Raw genomic sequence first — 19,522 nt, 5'->3', positions numbered from 1 at the left:
AGGCCGCGCTCGAGCGAGCTCACAGCAGGGAGAGGAGAGAGGGCCGGGAGGGGCCTGACATCTTGGCGTGCTGCGGACATCAAGACGTCCTCGACGGACACACTCGCTCTGCCCAATGCTGCCTGGTTACCTCGGGAGGACCGAGCTACAGTGCGTGAGAGCACTGTAGCATGCTCCAGAGCGCGAGCTCTACATGCCATGGCATTCTTTAAGTTCCATGGTCATGTCCCTTTGTGTCTAGGAGGTCTAGGTGGGGTAGAATAAGTGGGGAGAATCTTGGAGGCTCTGGAGGGGCATTGGAGTGAGGGAGGGGTGGAGAAAGAGTGAATTTGCTGCTGTCCAGAGGTGAAAAGTGGGGGTTTCACCCCTCAATTATTGAGTTGGGGAGGAGTGGAAGCTATTGGAGGTGGAATATGACTTGTGTAAGTTGTGGTAAAAAAATTAGGTGAAGGGGAAGAGTAAAAAGGGTCAAAATGATGGTTTTGGCAAAATGCCAGAAGGTGTTCGATGGTGTTCTGGGCAAGCAAAAGATTTCCCTCTAACTTGAGATTTAACAGGATAAAATAGAACAAGGAAATGTGGCTGGTCACCAAGTTTAAGACCATTTGAAGAAAGTTGCCAATGTAACTTTGGCAAACCCTAGAAATCAACAGAAATGGATTTTCCAAGATTTAGTCATGCAAATATATTCTCCTTCGTGCACCACTTGGTGTAGTCTCATCATTTGAGGATTTGAGCATGCCCACAAAAACTAGGATCAATAGAAGGCAGTTGGCAATGTAAAGTTGTTCAAAATTGGATCTGGTCAGAGGGGGTCTTGGGGCACTTTTGTGTACCAATATTATTTGGATGGGAATGAAACTTTGCAAGATCATCACATTATGCATATGTGACTTTATAGAATTTTCTTGGATTTATTTGAAAATATTTCAAATACTTGAAATGAGCAGAAATGGTTTTGGAGGTTTTGTCTAATATTTTGAACATGACCATGTTTTGAAACTCATATATATGGACAATATGTGTCCACTGAGCTTCCCTAAATTTTCTCAAATATTTTTGAAACATTAAAATAATTTTAACCTACTAAAGACCATTTTTGGCCTAAAAAAAGCTTTTAAATAAAATATAAAAATAACTTTTAAAATAATATTTTTTGTGGTTTTTGGGAGTCCTATATCTAATAGGAGTCAAATGTAATTTTTGAAAGATTTTTCACACCCTTAATTAAGTACTTGTAGTTCAAGTCTCTATTCAGGGGTTTTTGGAAAAACCTAATTTAGGAAATACTTTTTAGCCAAAATATTTTTGCTAGAAAATACTATTCTATCCTATACACATGGCATGATCATTGGGAAAAGTTTTGGATCAAGAGAATGAGTATAAGAGTTGGAGGATTTATTTGATTTTTAGAGCACTTGCAAACATCAGACAAAAATCCAATCAAGCAAAGTCCAAAACACTCAAAAGTTTTTGTCAAACTACATTTTATCATGACTTATTAGCTTAAGTGTTGTGGCATGAAAATCAGGGTGTGACAAACCTACTCCCCTTACAAGAATCTCGTCCCCGAGATTCCAAGACTAGGCACGGAAAGGAATACGAAAACTCAGATCTGGGGTACTCTTCACGTCCTCATGCTGCTTCTGCTTCCGTGTGGTTGCTCTGCTAAACCTTGAAATACTTGATGGTGTGGTTTCGTGTATGATGTTCCACTCGATCCAAGTTGCAAATGGGCCTCTGTGGTAGGTCAGATCAGGATGGAGGTCGATGGATCGATGATCGATGTTCTTGTAGAGATCAGTCTAGTTAGGAAGTTGGACACACCTCCGGAATTGTGATGCGTGGAAAATGTCGTGCACATCGGATAACCCAGGTGGCAACTCTAGCTGGCAGCTGTCTTCTCTTCATTGCGTAGTGATCCCAGAGGGGGTCGATTAAACCTTCGTGTGGGTTTTCCTTTGACATGGAGATGCTAGGTTCCTTTGAGAGAAGTGACCCATAGGTACACATGGTCTTCGACACGGAAGTTCACTTCTTGACGGTGGTGGTTGGTATAGTTCTTCCTCCTTGGCATGGTGGCCTTAAAATGTTCCTTAACCAGTTGAACGACTCTTATTTCGTCTTCCGGTAGACAAATATGCCACCAAATGAAAATGAAAACCAACTTGTCCAAGTACTCTATGAATACTTGTTCATGGGGTACCTAAAGTGGGTTGGGGCATTGATGGTGGTCACGGTTGAGTACTGACCAATGTCTTCTTGATCTAGAGCCAAAGGTTGTGGTCATGATCTGACCATGTTGTGGCTTGGTAGGGCTTAAGGGTTTCAAGGATTCTAGGGTGCGAGTGAATGTTTATCATCTTATCCTTGAGCACAGTTACTAAGATGCCAATTGTTCTATCTAGTACTCCAAACAAATCACCTTATACCACCGAAAGCTTCCTTTCGTATAGACCAACTCCAATTATCACTCATGCTATTCATATCCACATGACTCCCTAGAGGAGGTCTAAGAAAATCATACATGTCAACTATCCCCAAACTCATGTGTATGGCTATCCCTATGTAAAAATCCATGGGTAGAGCATACAAGCTGCTAAGATTGAATTAAACATAACAGTCGAAGTGCTCAGCCTATTCTTCCAAGGTCTAAGATAATGCATCTCTATCCTAAGGAAACACGTCTTATACCACTCCAAGATCTTGTTTCCTTCCTATGAATCAACTACAACAGCCCATTAACTTCCATCAATGACTACATAATTCATTAATTCTACAAATCCAATGTCTATGGTGTTCCACATGACCTTCTAATGCACTATAATCCTCAAATACTTGAAATGCTATCCTTACTATAGTCAGTCCACCAATTCCCATTATCATGATCTGATAAACTCCAATGTCAGCTTATATAGATCCCTAAATCAACTCTGACAATTAATCCAATCTCCTAGTTTATGGTCCACCTAGAAACGTGGTATCAAGATTGAGATCATCATTCTAAATCCAGTTTACTCCGCACCATGTAGATTTACTGATGTAGGGTAGAACCCTAGATGCCCGATCTTTTACGTTTGGAGGGGATCCTACGAAGAACGCGAAGAGCATGAGGGGAAACGAGGGGAAATCAAGGAGAAACACTAGAGAAAACACTCAACCAAAAAGATCAATCACACATCTGCTAGATTCTCGAAACACAATGAGATACACGATCTGAATCCAACAAGGGACGATACATAGGGTAACCGGTTCTTCTCCGAGAGGAGGCCTTGAGTTCTTCCCGTTAGGGGTCTTGAATCCAAGTGGATCTTCTCCGTAGAGGCACGATCTCTCTCGGAGGAGCAGACCCGGATGGATGAGCGAGGCTCTATCTCACAAATGAGCTATCACAATGCTGGCACTAGCTAGGAGGAGGGAGAGGTCTATTTATAGTCGTAGTACAAAAAGGGGCAGAATGAGGGGTACTTGGGCCTCTGGCCCGAAGCTGCACGCACATAGGCAGCACACGTCCGGTCTCTACCGATCGTCCGGTCGCTCGCGGAGGTCCGGACATCCGGTAGGGCGCGTACTTCCGCTAATTTCGTTATGTGATCAAGTTGTCAGACGTCCGTAGGTGGTCGGTCGTCTAGTCGCCAGTCGTCCGGTGACTTCGGTTTTCCGCTGAAATGCTTCGGGTGTGTATTTGCCAGTCGTCCGCTCGCTGGGCCGTGTCGCCTGGGACTTCGGTTGGATGGGCCTTCAGGCGCCGGTCATCCGGTCTAGATCGCATGTCTGCTGGATGGAGCGTCAGGCGCCGAACGTCCGGTCCTGGGCGGTCGTCCGCTCGCTGGAGCTTCTTCGGCGTCTCTTCTTCTTGTCCTTCACACTTGGTGTCCTCGCCGTCTTGGCCATTGGATGTAGCTGTTCCGTGGCCTTCTTCTAAGTACCTGATCACACATAGTGTTTCCGCTTGAGGTAGTAGCCATGTCTCATATGTAGAAAGGGGTAGTTTGGAAAGGAGCGAGTTCACCTTATCTTCGATAGCCTTTGCTCGAGCTTTTGTCATTGGTCCAAGTGGTATCGTGGGAGATGCAGATAAGTCCATGCGGATGATCGTGGGATGCTCCGCATAATCTCGCCCCCTTGGGAAGATCTGACCTCGGATCGAAAGCTTCATCACCATGGTATGGTGAGAGGTCTTTGACATTGAAGATGTCGCTCACGTTGTACTTGTTGCTTGGGAGGTCGATCTTGCAAGCGTTGTTGTTGTTGCGTGCTAGCACCTTGAAGGGTCTATCGGCTCATGGTAGAAGTTTGGACTTGCGTTCATTGGGTAAGCGGTCCTTGCGAAGGTGTAGCCACACAAGATCTCCAATGTTGAATATCATGGGTTGCTTGTTGATGTTGAGCTTGGTTGCGAGTCATTGTACTTGGCACTCGATGGTGTGCCTTGTATCTTCATGCAACTTCTTGAGGTAGCTTGCTCGTGCACTCGCGTCCATGTTGGTGCGCTCTTGTAGTGGAAGAGGTAGAATGTCCAATGGGGACAACGGGTTGAAATCATAGACGACCTCGAAGGGGGACTTTCCGGTAGTCGAATGTCTTGCGCGGTTGTAGGCATACTCGACGATGGGTAGGCACTCCTTCCGCTCTTTGATGTTCCTCTTGATCAACATGCGAAGTTGAGTGGAGAGTGTACGGTTCGTCACCTCTGTTTCGCCGTCGGTTTGAGGATGGTATGCCGAAGAGAACAAGAGCTTGATTCCAAGCTTGGCGCATAGAGTCTTCAAAAAGTAACTCAAGAACTTGACGTCGCGGTCCGAGACAATTGTCTTTGGCACTCCATGGAGGCGCAAGATTTCCCTACAAAAAAGATTTGCAATATGTGAAGCATCATCTATCTTGTTGCACTGAATAAAATGTGCCATCTTAGAGAATTGGTCCACAACAACAGACACGGAATCCTTTCCATTTTGAGTTATAGGCAAACCAAGTACAAAATCCATGCTAATGTCTTCCCAAGGTTGATAAGGAATAGGAAGAGGCATGTAATGGGATTGAGCTTTTGACTTAGCTTTGCGACATGTAGAGCATCGGTTGGTGAAGCGTGAGACGTCGCGGAACATCTTGGGCCAAAAGTAGTTCTTGGAGAGAGTGGCGAATGTCTTGTCGCGTCCAAAGTGTCCCATGAGTCCGCCTCCATTAGCCTCTTGCAAAAGGAGCAAACAAAGAGAGGACTCAGGAACGCAAAGTTTGTTAGCTCTCATAAAATAATCATCCTTGATGTAATATCGTTCCCAAGATGTATGCGTTAAACACTTGGCATAAGGAGTAGCAAAAGTAGGATCATGCGCATACAAGTGTTTTATGTGCTCAGAGCCAATGACATTCAATTTAAGTTTAGTGACAAGCATGCATATGCGGGAAAGAGCATCTGCCACTACATTTTCCTTACCCTTGATGTACTTGATGACATAAGGAAAAGACTCAATGAATTCACTCCATTTAGCGTGACGCTTATTCAACTTAGTTTGTCCTTTTAAGTACTTAAGTGTTTCATGATCGGTATGAATGATATTTTCATGAGGGCAAACATAATGTTCCCATTCACGCAAAACTCGCACTAAAGCATATAGCTCTTTGTCATAGATGGGGTAATTGAGTTGTGCTCCGGAGAGTTTCTCACTAAATTATGCTATGGGGTGCTTCTCTTGCGTTAACACACCTCCTATGCCGTTACCACTAGCATCACAATGAATCTCAAAAGGTTTGTCAAAGTTGGGTAATGCAAGCATGGGAGCATGAGTAAGCAAATTCTTAAGCTCATTAAATGCGGTATCTTGGGATGGTCCCCAAACAAATGGCGCATTTTTCTTACTCAAAGAATGTAAAGGTGAAGCTATGGTGCTAAAATCCTTCACAAATCTACGATAGAAACTAGCTAAACCAAGAAAACTACGCACTTGTTGCAAGTTGGTTGGTTGGGGCCAAGTTTTAATAGCATTGATCTTAGATTCATCTACATGAACACCCTTAGAAGACACTACAAAACCCAAGAAAACAAGCTTATCAACACCAAAAAGGCATTTGTCCACATTAGCATAAAGGCGCTCTTTCCTAAGGGTTTGCAACACGGTTCTAAGATGGGTGACATGATCTTCGAGAGATTTGCTAAAGACAAGAATATCATGACTCGCATGAAAGTATCGGGTGCTTCGGATAAACCCATTGGCATAACTAGCCATTCATATAAGCCAAATTGGGTCTTAAATGTGGTTTCCCTTCATCACCTTCTTGGATGCGTATTTGATAGTAGACACTATTAAGATCAATCTTTGAGAAAATGGCGGCTCCGCTAAGCTCATCAAGCATATCATCTAAGCGTGGAATAGGGTAACGATATCTGACGGTGATAGCATTGATGGTACAACAATCAGAAACCATGTGATAAGTATCGTCTTTCTTCGGAACAAGTATGACAGGAACAACACAAGGGCTCAAGCTTTCACTTACTTGACCGTTGTCGATGATATGTTGTACTTGCCGTTGGATCTCCTTAGTTTCCTCGGGGTTGACACGGTAGGGAGCCTTGTTAGGAAGAGGTGCTCCGGGGCTGAGGTCGATTCGGTGCTCAATGCCTCGTAGTGGAGGTAGACCCGACGGTAGCTCATCGGGGAAAACATCTTGGAATTCCTGCAAAATAGAAGAAAACACTAAAGGTAGATTGTGAGAGGTGTTAGTTTTTGGTGCCTCGTCCTTGCAAACAAGGACATAGTGCATAACACGTGATGGGTTCTCACACACTTCTCTCATCTCACTTTTGGTGGCAAATAGGACTAAGTGTTTCTTGTCGCTCATTGTGGAGGCACTCGATTTTGGCTTGTGGCACTCACTCTCTTTTGGGTGGGTCACTCTCTCACTCTTTTCTCCACGATGGGTGGCTTTCTTGCCGGCGATCACTTAACTTGGAGACAGAGATCGTAGCACATACTCCTTTCCTTTCATGTTGAAGCTATAATGATTGGTACACCCGTTGTGGATGACACCTGGTCAAATTGCCATGGTTGAACAAGAAGGAGGTGGCAAACAGACATCGGGACGACATCACATTCCAAAGTGTCTTATATGCTCCAATTTTGAAGGAGACTTGGATCGTATGCTCAACTTGTATAGTGATGGAATCGCTTAGCCATTTGACCTTGTAGGGGTGCGGGTGCTTCATCTTGACCAATTGGAGCTTGGAGCATAGTTCTTCACTTGCCAAGTTGTGACAACTACCTCCATCAATGATGACCTTAACGGACCTTCCATTGATGCCGGCCTTTGTGTGGAAGATGTGGCACCTTTGGTGTTCGTCTTGTTGATGTTGAAGAGTCAAGGCTTTGGAGACAATGAGAGCAGGGCTCGAATCCTCATCACAAAAGACTTGATCATCTTTATCTTCGTTCACGCGCCGGTGCATGGCCACTTGCTCAAGGGCTTCCATCTCCTCTTCACTCATGGAGTCATAGGTTTCGTCGTTGTTGAGGATCAAGGTGCGCTTGTTGGTACACTCAAAGGATTTGTGGCCTCGGCCGCGACAAGTGAAACACTTGATGGAGCTTGTCTTGACGGTCTCATCGGTTGGAGTAGATGATGAAGCACACGGCTTGAAGTTGCTTGTAGTAGAAGGAGGACGACTTGAGGTTATCGAAGTTTTCTTGTAACTCGACTTATCGCCGTTGCTTCTAGATGGCTTGGTTGAGGTAGAAGTTGTTGGAGTCGTTGAAGCTTGGGTGTTGGAGAAGCCGTAGCTCTTGGATGAGTACTTGGCGTACTTGATGTCATCTTGTACTTGACTTTCCGCTTTGGTAGCTTGATGCACGAGCTCAATGAGGTTGGAGTAGGTTTGGAAATCGACAATCTTCTTGATGGGATGATTGAGGCCATTCAAGAAACAGGCCATAGTTTGCTCATCATCTTCCGTGACATTGGCTCTTATCATGGGAATCTCCATTTCCTTATAGTATTCTTTAATGCTCTTTGTTCCTTGCTTGAGTAGTTGGAGTTTCTTGAAGAGATAGCGGTTGTAGTAGGTTGGAACAAAGCATGCACGCATGACATCTTTCATTTTCCCCCATGTGGTGATTGGTGGTTCACCTCTTGCTTCTCGATGCTCAAGGACTTGTTCCCACCATATGAGCACATAGTCTTGGAAGTCAAGGGATGCCATAGCGATCTTCTTATCTTCCTCATAGTTGTGCAAGCGAAAGATTTTGTCGACCTTCAATGCCCATGATAGGTACTCTTCGGGATCATTGCTTCCATTGAACTTGGGCATGGTGAACTTGAGCTTTCCATAGCATTGCTCTTCATTGTGTTGGGGTCGAGGGTGATGATGGCACCCTAGACGTGGAGGATTATCGACCTCATGTTGCTCTTGGTGTGGAGGGCTTCCATTTTCATCTTGCTCTTGATGAACTTGAGGTTGTGGAGGAGCTTGTCGAGCTTGTGGAGGAGCTTGAGGAACTTGTCGATGCACTCTTCCTTGGTAGCGTCGCTCTTGAATCTCTTTGTGAAGTGCTTCCTCGTGATTGCGCCTATCTCGGTTGCAGTTGGCAAAGGCTCGACTTGATTCTTGAAGGGCATGTTGCACCTCAAGAGCTTGTGCTTCATGTAGTCGTAGTTCTTGACGTTCAGCCTCGACGTCTTGTTCGTCTTGATGTTGTCGTGCTTGCTCTTCCTCTTAACGTTGACATGCTTGTGCGAAGGGGACTTGGTTTTGTCGATGACGATGTTCTTGCTCGTCAAATTTCTCCTATGGATGATTGCCGTGTAGAGGATTGCGAGAAGCTTGACGGTCTTGACGCGCGGCTTAACGTAGAGTGTTCGATGTTGGTGCACTTGAGCCAGAGAAGGTGTCGTCGGTGTGTCGACTCGAACGGCTTCGTCTTGAGGATGAAGAAGTGGAAGAACGGCGGTTCACCAACAAGGCATGAATCTCGTCCATTCTTGCATCGTTCTCTTGTTTGTGAGAGTTGAGCTTGTTCTTGAAGTAGTCTCTTGTTCGTTGCTCGGAGAGTCGCAAGTCGGTGGCGAGATTGTCGATGCGGTCAGTCATTGCTTGTTGCTCTTGATGCAAATCTCGTTGTGCACCGAAGAGGTGGCTCTTGGTGACGTAGGACAAAATGTCGTCGTCTTGTTCGATGAAGAGTGGGTTGGTAGAAGAACTTGGCCTATCCATCATTCCAAGCAAATATGTGAGTGGGAGAAACAGAAGAACTTATACCAAATGTACCTTGACCGATGTTGAAGATGGATCAATGATCACTCAAATGTGGACAAGGAAATAGCACAATTGGTACCAATTCTTGTTAGTTCTCACACCTACACAATTAAAAAGCTTATGGTGGAGCTCGGTTAGGATGGTGGCACAAATTTTGATGCAATTGTTAGTGAGCTTCAATAATATTGGAAAAGATGCACAAATTTGCAAATGCGACAAGTAGACCAATAGCAAGATGTCGTACATGGAAACACACATGCAAATAGATAAGTGGGGTCGTGCAACCAATGAATGAGCCAAAATGTGGAAACCACGAAAATGCTCTTCTTGCATAACACTAGAGAGCGCTAGCACGATTGCACAATAGGCGGATACGGAACTTGTGCACAACCTACTAGGCAAAAATGCAACGACTTCTATCCCAAGTATGCTATTTGTATGGTATTCCGATGGTATGATCCAAGATGATCGGATATGACAATCTTAATGTAGTATGATGCTATGGTTCTTTCTTAGAAGCTCTTTGCTTATCTTTCCCTCTTTGCTTAAAAGCTTGTTTAGCTCTTTCTCTTTTGAGATCTTTTCTCATGCAAAACATCACAAACCAATATAGCAATTGTGTATGCGATGACAACTTTGTGACACAATAGATGATATGAAGATATGCACCACTATGATATGGTATGTATGCTATGTGGAGTATGATCACTAATGTGCACACGTCACATTGCCGACAATACTCAAAGGCTAGTCTCGATGCGTAAGTAATGCAAAAGTAAGGCTATGTGGTTATCAACGCAAATGGCATGGAATAGACAAAGATGTCATTGAGGTTATCGCTGCGGTAGTCGTTTGTAAACATAGACGGTTGTTGGCGATGATGAGTCCTTGGCGAAGATGAGCGGTAGTGATGTTGATGTAGAACCGTACCTATATAGCCGAAACACAATAGGACACAGGAACCACAACTAAAATTCTCAAAGACCAAAACGGGTCAAAATCGTCATAGGTGGTAGCGGTGAGATCGAGCACGATGGCGGTGCTTGCGGAAAACGATGGTGGTATCGGAGTTTGCAAAAGGTGGTGGAAGGTGGATTGGTGGTGGTGGCCGAACTGAAATTTTTCAGTTTCGTCAAGGTTCGGCGGACGTCCGGTTGTCGGACGTCCAGTGGTCAGCGGACGTCCGCTGCCTGGGTGAAACCAGGCACGGGATGAACACTCGAGTTCGTGGAGGAGGAAAGTGGAGAGCTCAAATCTGAGCGATTTTGTGGATGGAAATGGTGGAGAAGATGGGGGAAAGCTAGATCCACATGTGGAAAAGCAAATCCATGGATCAAATCCAACTAAACTTTATCACACCAACAAATCACAACAAAAATTTGGGGCTATTTTTGGTGGGGATTTTCAGATTAGGACGAAAAACAACAAAATCAAGCTAGAAAACAAAGAATAGGGGCTCCAAAAACATGATCAACGTGGCTCTGAGACCAAGATGATGTAGCGTAGAACCCTAGATGCCCGATCTTTCACGTCTGGAGGGGATCCTACGAAGACCGCGAAGAACACTGGGGGAAACAAGGGGAAAGCAAGGAGAAACACAAGAGAAAACACTCAACCAACAAGATCATCACACATGTGCTAGATTCTCGAAACACAATGAGATACACGATCCGAATCCAACAAGGGATGATACATAGGGTAACCGGTTCTTCTCCGAGAGGAGGTCTTGTGTTCTTCCTGTTAGGGGTCTTGAATCCAATTGGATCTTGTCTGTAGAGGCACGGTCTCTCTCGGAGGAGCAGATCTGGATGGATGAGCGAGGCTCTATCTCACAAATGAGCTATCACAACGTTAAACCTAGCTAGGAGGAGGGATAGGTCTATTTATAGTCGTAGTACAAAAAGGGGCGGAATGAAGGGGTACTTGGGCCTCAGGCCCAAAGCTGCGCGCACATAGGCAGCCGACGTCCTGTCGCTCATGGAGGTCCGGACGTCCGGTAGGGCTCGTACTTCCGCTAATTTTGTTCTGTGATCGAGTTGTCAGACGTCCCATAGGTGGTCGGTCGCGCGGCCGCCGGTTGTCCCATGACTTCGGTATTCTGCTGAAATGCTTCAGGTGTGTAGTAGCCGGTCGTCCGGTGCGGCCGGTCATCTGCTCGCTGGGCCGTGTTGTCTGGGACTTGGGTTGGCTGGGCCTTCAGGCGCCAGTCATTTGGTCCGGATTGGACGTCCGCTGGCTGGAGCGTCAGGCGCCAGATGTCCGGTCCTGGGCGGTCGTCCGCTCGCTGGAGCTTCTTCGGCGTCTCTTCTTCTTGTCCTTCACACTTTGTGTCCTCGTCATCTTGGCCATTGGATGTAGCTATTCCGTGGCCTTCTTCTAAGTACCTAATCACACATAGTGTTTCCGCTTGAGGTTGTAGCCATGTCTCATGTGTAGAAAGGGGTAGTTCGGAAAGGAGCGAGTTCACCTTATCTTCGATAGCCTTTGCTCGAGCTCTTGTCATTGGTCCAAGTGGTGTCGTGGGAGATATAGATATGTCCATGGGGATGATTGTGGGATGCTCCGCATCACTTACTCTGCATCTATACTCCACTAGGATCACCTATTAAAAATCCAAATCTCATGTACAACAAGAATTCCTACAGGTTTCCCCCAAATCAATATTGTAATGTCAACTATCTCCTAGCAATATCCCATGGCTAAGTCGAATCCTTACACCTCCAAGAATTTCTGCTTGCGATCATAATTTTCCTACGAAATCCAATTTACTCAGGGGCAATGAAAGTTATGCAACCAATATCACTCTATCAGGTAAAAAGTGTCTCGTCGTCCATCTCAAGAAATTAGAAGCAGTACAAGCTAGAAGACAATGCAAGATGCAACCTACATCACACTCCCAAGTTAAATGTGTCTTATGGGTAACTGACTGTTGCAGGTATAAGTCGTAAGCTACGCATATGCAGTTCAACAAAATATGAAGCAATACAAACTAGACATCCTACGGAACACACAACCACATATAACAGTTCCACGTTAGAGCAAGCACCTATGATTGTGGAATAGGGGAGATGTGCTCACCATCAACACAACTACGTTGACCGTCCAACCTTGTGTTGTCTTGCGAATCTTGTTGGGAGGATGGCGGAGTAGAATCTGTAGGGACCCTCTGTTTGAGTGGCTCCGAAGGACCACCATCATCCACTTTCCTACTAATTTCCTTCAACTGTATTGATTTTGCATTGTGAAGTCAAACCGATGAGAAAAAGGAATAAAATTCGCTCTTCAGGACTCATTCATGCATGATACTGACGAACACTACTTTGATGAAAGGCAAACACATGATACGAGGATGGAATATGTATGAAAAACAGGACGGCGTGACATATTCACACCTATGATGTGGTAACTAAGAAGAAGGCATTTCAACAAATTAGAAGCACTGCAAGCTAGACACCATATGAAAGATGCAACCAATATCACTTTGCCAAGTTCAAACTGTCTGGCGTTTCAACCAATTAGAAGCAGTACATGCTAGAAATCATATGCAAGATGCAACAAATATCATAGTGGCAACTTAAAGGTGCCTTAGCATAAGTGACCGATGCAGGATATTCAAGAACAATAGTCTGATGTAAGAACATGGTGTGATCAGATATAGTATGTTCTAGAAAAAAGGAACATGTGTCATATTCACAGGCATTATGTGTAAAGTAAGCAGATGCAATTCAACAAAGTTAGAAGCAATACAAGCTAGACATCATACGCAACATGAAACCACATATAATAGTGCCAAGTTAGAGCAAATACCTGTGATGGTGGAGTAGGGGAGATGTGCTCATCATCTACACAACTACGTTGACTATCTAGCCTTGCGTTGTCTTGCGAATCTTGTTGGGAGGATGGCGGAGTAGAATCTGTAGAGACCCTCTGTTTAAGTTGCTCGGAAGGGCCACCATCATCCAATGCCTTAACAATTTCCTTCCGCTTTACTGATTTTGCACTGTGAGGTCAAACCAACAAGAAAAAGGAATAAAATTCGCTCTTCAGAACTCATTCATGCATGATACTGACAAACACTACTATGATGAAAGGCAAAGTCATAATACGAGGATGGAATATATACAAAAAACTGGACAGCTTGACATATTCACACCTATGATGTGGTAACTAAGCAGAAGGCACTTCAACAAATTAGAACCACTGCAAGTTAGACACCATATGGAAGGTGCAATCAATATCACTCTGCCAAGTTAAAACTGTCTCGTCATAGGTGGCGTTCATCAAACTAGACACACTACATGGTAGAAATCATATTCAAGACGCAAACCAATATCACAGTGCTAACTTAAAGGTGTCCCCTCATAAGGGACTGATGATGTCGACGTTCTGGGAACCAGGGTACCCGGACTTGCCTGCCTGAGGCCCACGATGTGGCTCCATCGACGGCCTGGTACGACCCACTTTCAGCGACGATGAGACAAGACCCTCGCCAGGGGCCAAGCCTCGTGAGGCGGACGACATCAAGACCTCCTGAAGGAGCGCCCCCCAGGCAGCCTCCTGAGGAGCGGAGATTTCTATGAACGCACACACCTCATGAGGCTGAGGTGACGCCAGCCATGATGACCAAGGCCAGGCGCCTGCCAGCGGGCACATAGCGGCAGGTTTCCTCTTTGGTGCTAAGGAGGCAAGCGCAGGTGCAGAGTCCCTAAGGAATCAACTAAAGGTTGCCGTTTGCATGCAACAAGATCAGGGCCGCCAGAACGGCAGGATGGATGTCATCGCCAAGCCCACCATGATGTCACGATCAGAAGCTTTGCAGGCGAAGACAACCATTCATCAGGATAAGATGTACTACTTGTCTCCTTTCAAAATTGGCCACTGTGGGATCCCTTCCCGCCTATGTTTTGAGGGAAGAGGACCGGGGCCACTATAAATATAGCCTAGACACCACCATAGAAGAGATAGGACCCCCGGAGACCAAATCCCTAGAGCTCAGTGCAAGAACAAGCCTCCTGAGGCTGTTCTTCCCCTTGTAGTAGTTCATCCTCAGCACTCGCGAGGCTAATCCACCACAAAGCAGGAGTAGGGGTTTACACCGCAAGGTGGCCCGAACCTGGGTAAACTGTCGTGTCTACTTCCTTCCTGTTCATCGTGCTAGGCCATGAGAGCAGTGAGTAGATCGGCTAGAGAGGTTGAGTTCTTCGCACATGCCCCAGAGTTCAAATGTAACACCCCGAGTCCGATGCGCCAGGTGGCCTCCAATTATTCGCCATCATTGCCATGTCATTCGCTTGTGTGTTGCACTTTGCTATGTCATCATGTGCATTTCATATGCACGTTTCTCAAAACTTGCATTTGTTCGTAGTTGCCCATTTCCCAGTTCTCTCTGTTGTCCGTTCTGTGCACAGACACACTCGCACGTGCCCGTCGCACCTCCTAGATCTTGTTTCGTGAGCAAGAGAAAAACGTTCTCGGAATGGGCCGAGAGTTGACGAGTGGTCTTGGTACATCACTAGTAGACCGCCTGTCAATTTCGTTCCATTTGGAGGTTGTTTGCTGCCCCAATAGTTAACCGCGTTAACCGCTGGACCCCGTTATATTTACAGCCCAAGACCCCTCCACAGCAGCCCACTAGCCCATCGAAACCCCCTCCATGTTCATCTTCGTCGGATCACGATCGTGTGGGCGAAAACCGCACCTAAATAGCCCTCTCCTAGCTCCCTCTACCTATATATAAGCCGCTCCCCTCCAATTTTCGGGCAAACCCTAGATCAAATCCTCCTCGTGTCACCGGACAAGCCCACCCCGCCATCGGACATGTCCATCACCACTCGCAGCCAACCCCGCACCGCCATGTGGCTCCCTGCGCCTCCCCGCCGCCGCGACCGACGGAGCCCGCAGCCGCCCCGCCCCCGAGCCGAACCAGGCTGCCTCGCGCCCGCGCCCCCGCTGGCCTCCTCCACCGTCCATCGCGGAAGCTGCCGCCCCAGTGCTGCCGACCACCTCCGCCATCCCACGCCTCCTCAACCACACCAGCTGGTGAGCCTCGGCGCACGCATTGCCTCCCCGCAGTGGGTCGGATCCCGCTCCCGCCGGAGCCCCGCCTTCGTCCTTGACGCACCCTGATCTTGTCGGAGCCGCCAGATCCGGCGAGGGCCGGAGTGCTCCTTGCCGCCTCGCCCAAGCTCGCGTCCCTGCTTCCGGATCCGCCCCATCCCGTGCCTTCGCGCCCGTCACCGGCGTCGTCCCCGCTGCCAAGGTCGCTGGACCTCCCCTCGCCTTAATCGACCTGCCTCACGCCGCCGCCCGTCGCCCGTGTGACCCCGCCAGGTAGTCCCCACCATCAGCAGCCGCCCGAACCGCCTCCGTCGCTGGACCGGACTGGCCCCGTCCGAACCGACTGGTCCGAGCAGACCGGCCCGGTTCAACCCGCCAGCGAGCCACGCCTGAACCGCCCCGAGCCGACCGCCAGCATGCTGTTGACCGTGCACCCGCGCATCCCTCCATCCAAACAGCGGTTGGGACCTCATTGTCTGGCTAAACCAACCGGTCCACTTTTCCTGATGTGAGAAACGTCCCGTCCTGGATTCTTTTAACAGCATGTGTGCATGTTTGCCATGTCATAACTTTGTGCATATTGCTCCGTTTTGCGTGCATGATATGTCAGAATGTTCATCTCTTGATGCTGTACATGATGTTTGCATTTGAATTCATGTTACTGTTCATATTGATGATTTAATCTTTGTCACAAAATTGCTAAGTGATATAAACTGCTGAAATCAGTTGTCTGTTAACATCATTTAGGCATCTTATGAGTGATGTAAGTTTGTCCCTATTGATCCTATGGTGATGATCTTGATGTGCAAATGTTCTGCCCTTCGTTATCCACTTGCTGAAGCTATTTGATTTCTTATTTGAGTCCATATAGATATCATAATCTCTGTTGCAAAAGTGCTTGCTGGTGTTAAATGCTGAAAACTATTATAGTTTGTCATTTTATCTTTTTATATCGTTTTTTGTGTTTTTCTTTGGAGCATGATGCCCACATGTTTTAGGAGCATAATCATGCCATCTTTGCAGCGGTAAAATCCATTTATTTTGGTATGCCCTGTGGTGAGTGTCACAAGCTTGTGAAGTGGTCTACTTGCTGTTAATGTTCTGATAAGTCTGATCTGTCATATCATGATGCCATGTTTGCTTTGATGCTACCATCAAATCCATGCATAATCTGGAGATGCCTAGTTGACATATTTTGATTTCTATATTATGATCTATCATGTTATGCCATTTTATGCGTCACATAAGTCCTGTGGCATATGTTTTCATTGCCATGGACATGCCTAAATGATGTTCCAATTTTTTGTTAACTTCATGCTTCCATGTTGTGAGCTTGATATTAACTAATCTATGCCTCTTATAGAGATGCTACAATTACATAAATTGAAGTATGCTATTAGTAATATGTTCGGAGTGCAAGGTTGATAATTTTGGACTTCATATGACTCAGTTCCTAGCTTGCAAACATGCTACGATGATGTTGCTGTTTTACACTTGCTAAAACTGTTACAACATTCAAACTTGTCTTGATGGTTCCCACTAATCCATGAGCCATATGCCTATGATGCGTTGATGTTATTTTCTCTTTGTTATGTTGCATCTGGTTCCATGCCCTTGGTTGCTATGTATAGTTGTTGTAGCATCTTTGTTTCTTGCCTCCAACATGCCATCATGTTAACTCTGCTAATGCATATGCCCTGTTTTTAACTGTCATAATCTGTGTAATCAAGTTGCTTTTTGCATTGATCATCTTGGATTAATCTTGATGCCTATGAACCTGGACCTTATTGATATTTGAAGTATGTTATCTGTTCTTGTAGTGCATATCATGCTTGTGCTCATATGTTTGTTGTAGCATGTTTTTTTGATGATTGCAAAGTGCCTAGTTGCTGTTTTGGGCAAACTGTTGTCATATCTTGTTTGGAGTGTATATGTTAAACCATTGCTCCATTTTGAGCACGCTCTATATGAAACTTGCTTAGAATTGCATGTATTTTCATAATATTTTGTTGGATCCTTGTTTTGGAGTGTTTGTGATTGTGTTTTGCTTGCTTTTGCATCAATGCCATGTTTAACTTGTTTTGCTCATATCTTATAGGTCGTAGTTCCGAATTAAATGAACTTTATATGTAACTTGATTGGAAAATTTTGTAGATCAACATGGTGCATCTTAACTTGCTTTTTAACAAATCACACATAATGTGTTATTCATATCTGGACCAATTTCAAAATTTGCATATGAGGACTTACCGGAATTGTTATATGTTTTTTCCGGCCTCATTTAAACTTGCTTTGATGTGTGATCTTGTATGCATCATCTCTTGCCATGAGTAGCATCAGATAGCCTTGCCATGCATCATAATTGGTTGAGCATCATACCATGTTTATCTGTTGTGTGTTTACCATGTTGTTTGCTTCTTTCCGGATGTGCTTCTTCTCGATAGTTCCTATTTTGTTGCGATCGTGAGGATTCGTTCGACTACGCTTGGTTCGTCTATGCTCGTTCGTCTTCTTCATGGACTCGTTCTTCTTCCTAGCGGGATTTCAGGCAAGATGACCGTTACCCTGGATCTCACTACTATCATTGCTATGCTAGTTGTCTCGATGTTATCGCTATGTTGCGCTACCTGCCACTTGTTTATCAAGCCTCCCTATATGCCATGAAACAACCTCTAACCTTTTCCACAATCCCAGTAAACCATTGTTTGGCTATGTTACCACTTTGCTCATCCCTTCTTATAGCATTGCTAGTTGCAGGTGCAGTTGCAGGTTGTTCCATGTTGGGACATGGATATCTTGGGATATCACAATATCTCTTATTTTAATTAATGCACATATATACTTGGTAAAGGGTGGACAACTCAGCCTTTTGCCTGGTGTTTTGTTCCACTCTTGGCGCCCTAGTTTCCATCATACCGGTGTTATGTTCCTTGATTTTGCGTCCCTAACACGGTGAGGGTTTATGGGCCCCTCTTGAAAGTTCGCTTTGAATAAAACTCTTCCAGCAAGGCCCAACATTGGTTTTACCATTTGCCTAATAACAACTAAAAACTTGCATAGGGACCTGTCGGCCCCTAAGGTCTCTTAATCAACCCCCCCGGGCCAGTGCTCCGCATGAGTGTTGGTCCACCTACCTAGCAGTCGGCGGTGCCTTCTCGGGGCAACTCGATGGTATTTTGTCTACCGCCCACTTTGCATAGACGGTGTTGTTGTCACGCCCAATATGCGATACTATCCTAAAGAGACTCGAAGGTCCCACCAAGGATAGAACCGCATATTAAAACGCTTTTGCAAGGTGGATGTCATTACAATAACATTACATAATAGATGGGGATACATACAAGAGGCATACAATGCCACATGAATACAACATCACAATACAAAAGAGCATCATCCGACTATGGATGAAACACAAACAGAAACTCAAACGACATCCACCCTGCTAGCCCAGGCTGCCGACCTGGAACCTATCCCCTGATCGAAGAAGAAGTAGAAGAAGAACTCCAAAACAAGCAAACATCACTCTCGCGTCATGATCATCGCATAACCTGTACCTGCAACTGTTATTGTAGTAATCTGTGAGGCACGAGGACTCAGCAATCCCATTACCATGGGTATCAAGACTAGCAAAGCTAAATGGTAAAGGAAGGGGTAAAGTGGTGAGGTTGCAACAGCGACTAAGCATATATGGTGGCTAACATACGCAAATAAGAGCGAGAAGAGAGCAAGCGGAACGGTCGTGAAGCTAGTAATGATCAAGAAGTGATCCTGAACTCCTACTTACGTCAATCATAACCCAAAACCGTGTTCACTTCCCAGACTCCGCCGAAAAGTGACCATCACGGCTACACACATGGTTGATGCGTTTTAATTCAGATCTGGTGTCAAGTTATCTACAACCGAACATTAACAAATTCCCATCTGCCTATAACCGCAGGCACGGCTTTCGAAAGTTTAATACCCTACAGGGGTGTCCCAACTTAGCCCATGATAAGCTCTCGCGATCAACGAAGGATATACCTTCTCTCAGGAAGACCCGATCAGACTCGGAATCCCGGTTTACAAGACATTTCGACAATGGTAAAACAAGACCAGCAAGACCGCCCGATGCGCCGACAATCCCGATAGGAGCTGCACATATCTCGTTCTCAGGGCAACACTGGATGAGCAATCCGTACAACTAAAACCAGACCTCAAGTTTCCCTGAGGGGGCGCTGC

This window comes from Triticum aestivum, chromosome 4B (genome assembly GCF_018294505.1).
Source record: "Triticum aestivum cultivar Chinese Spring chromosome 4B, IWGSC CS RefSeq v2.1, whole genome shotgun sequence".
Lineage (NCBI taxonomy): Eukaryota > Viridiplantae > Streptophyta > Magnoliopsida > Poales > Poaceae > Triticum > Triticum aestivum.
Note: the sequence above shows the minus strand (reverse complement) of the source record.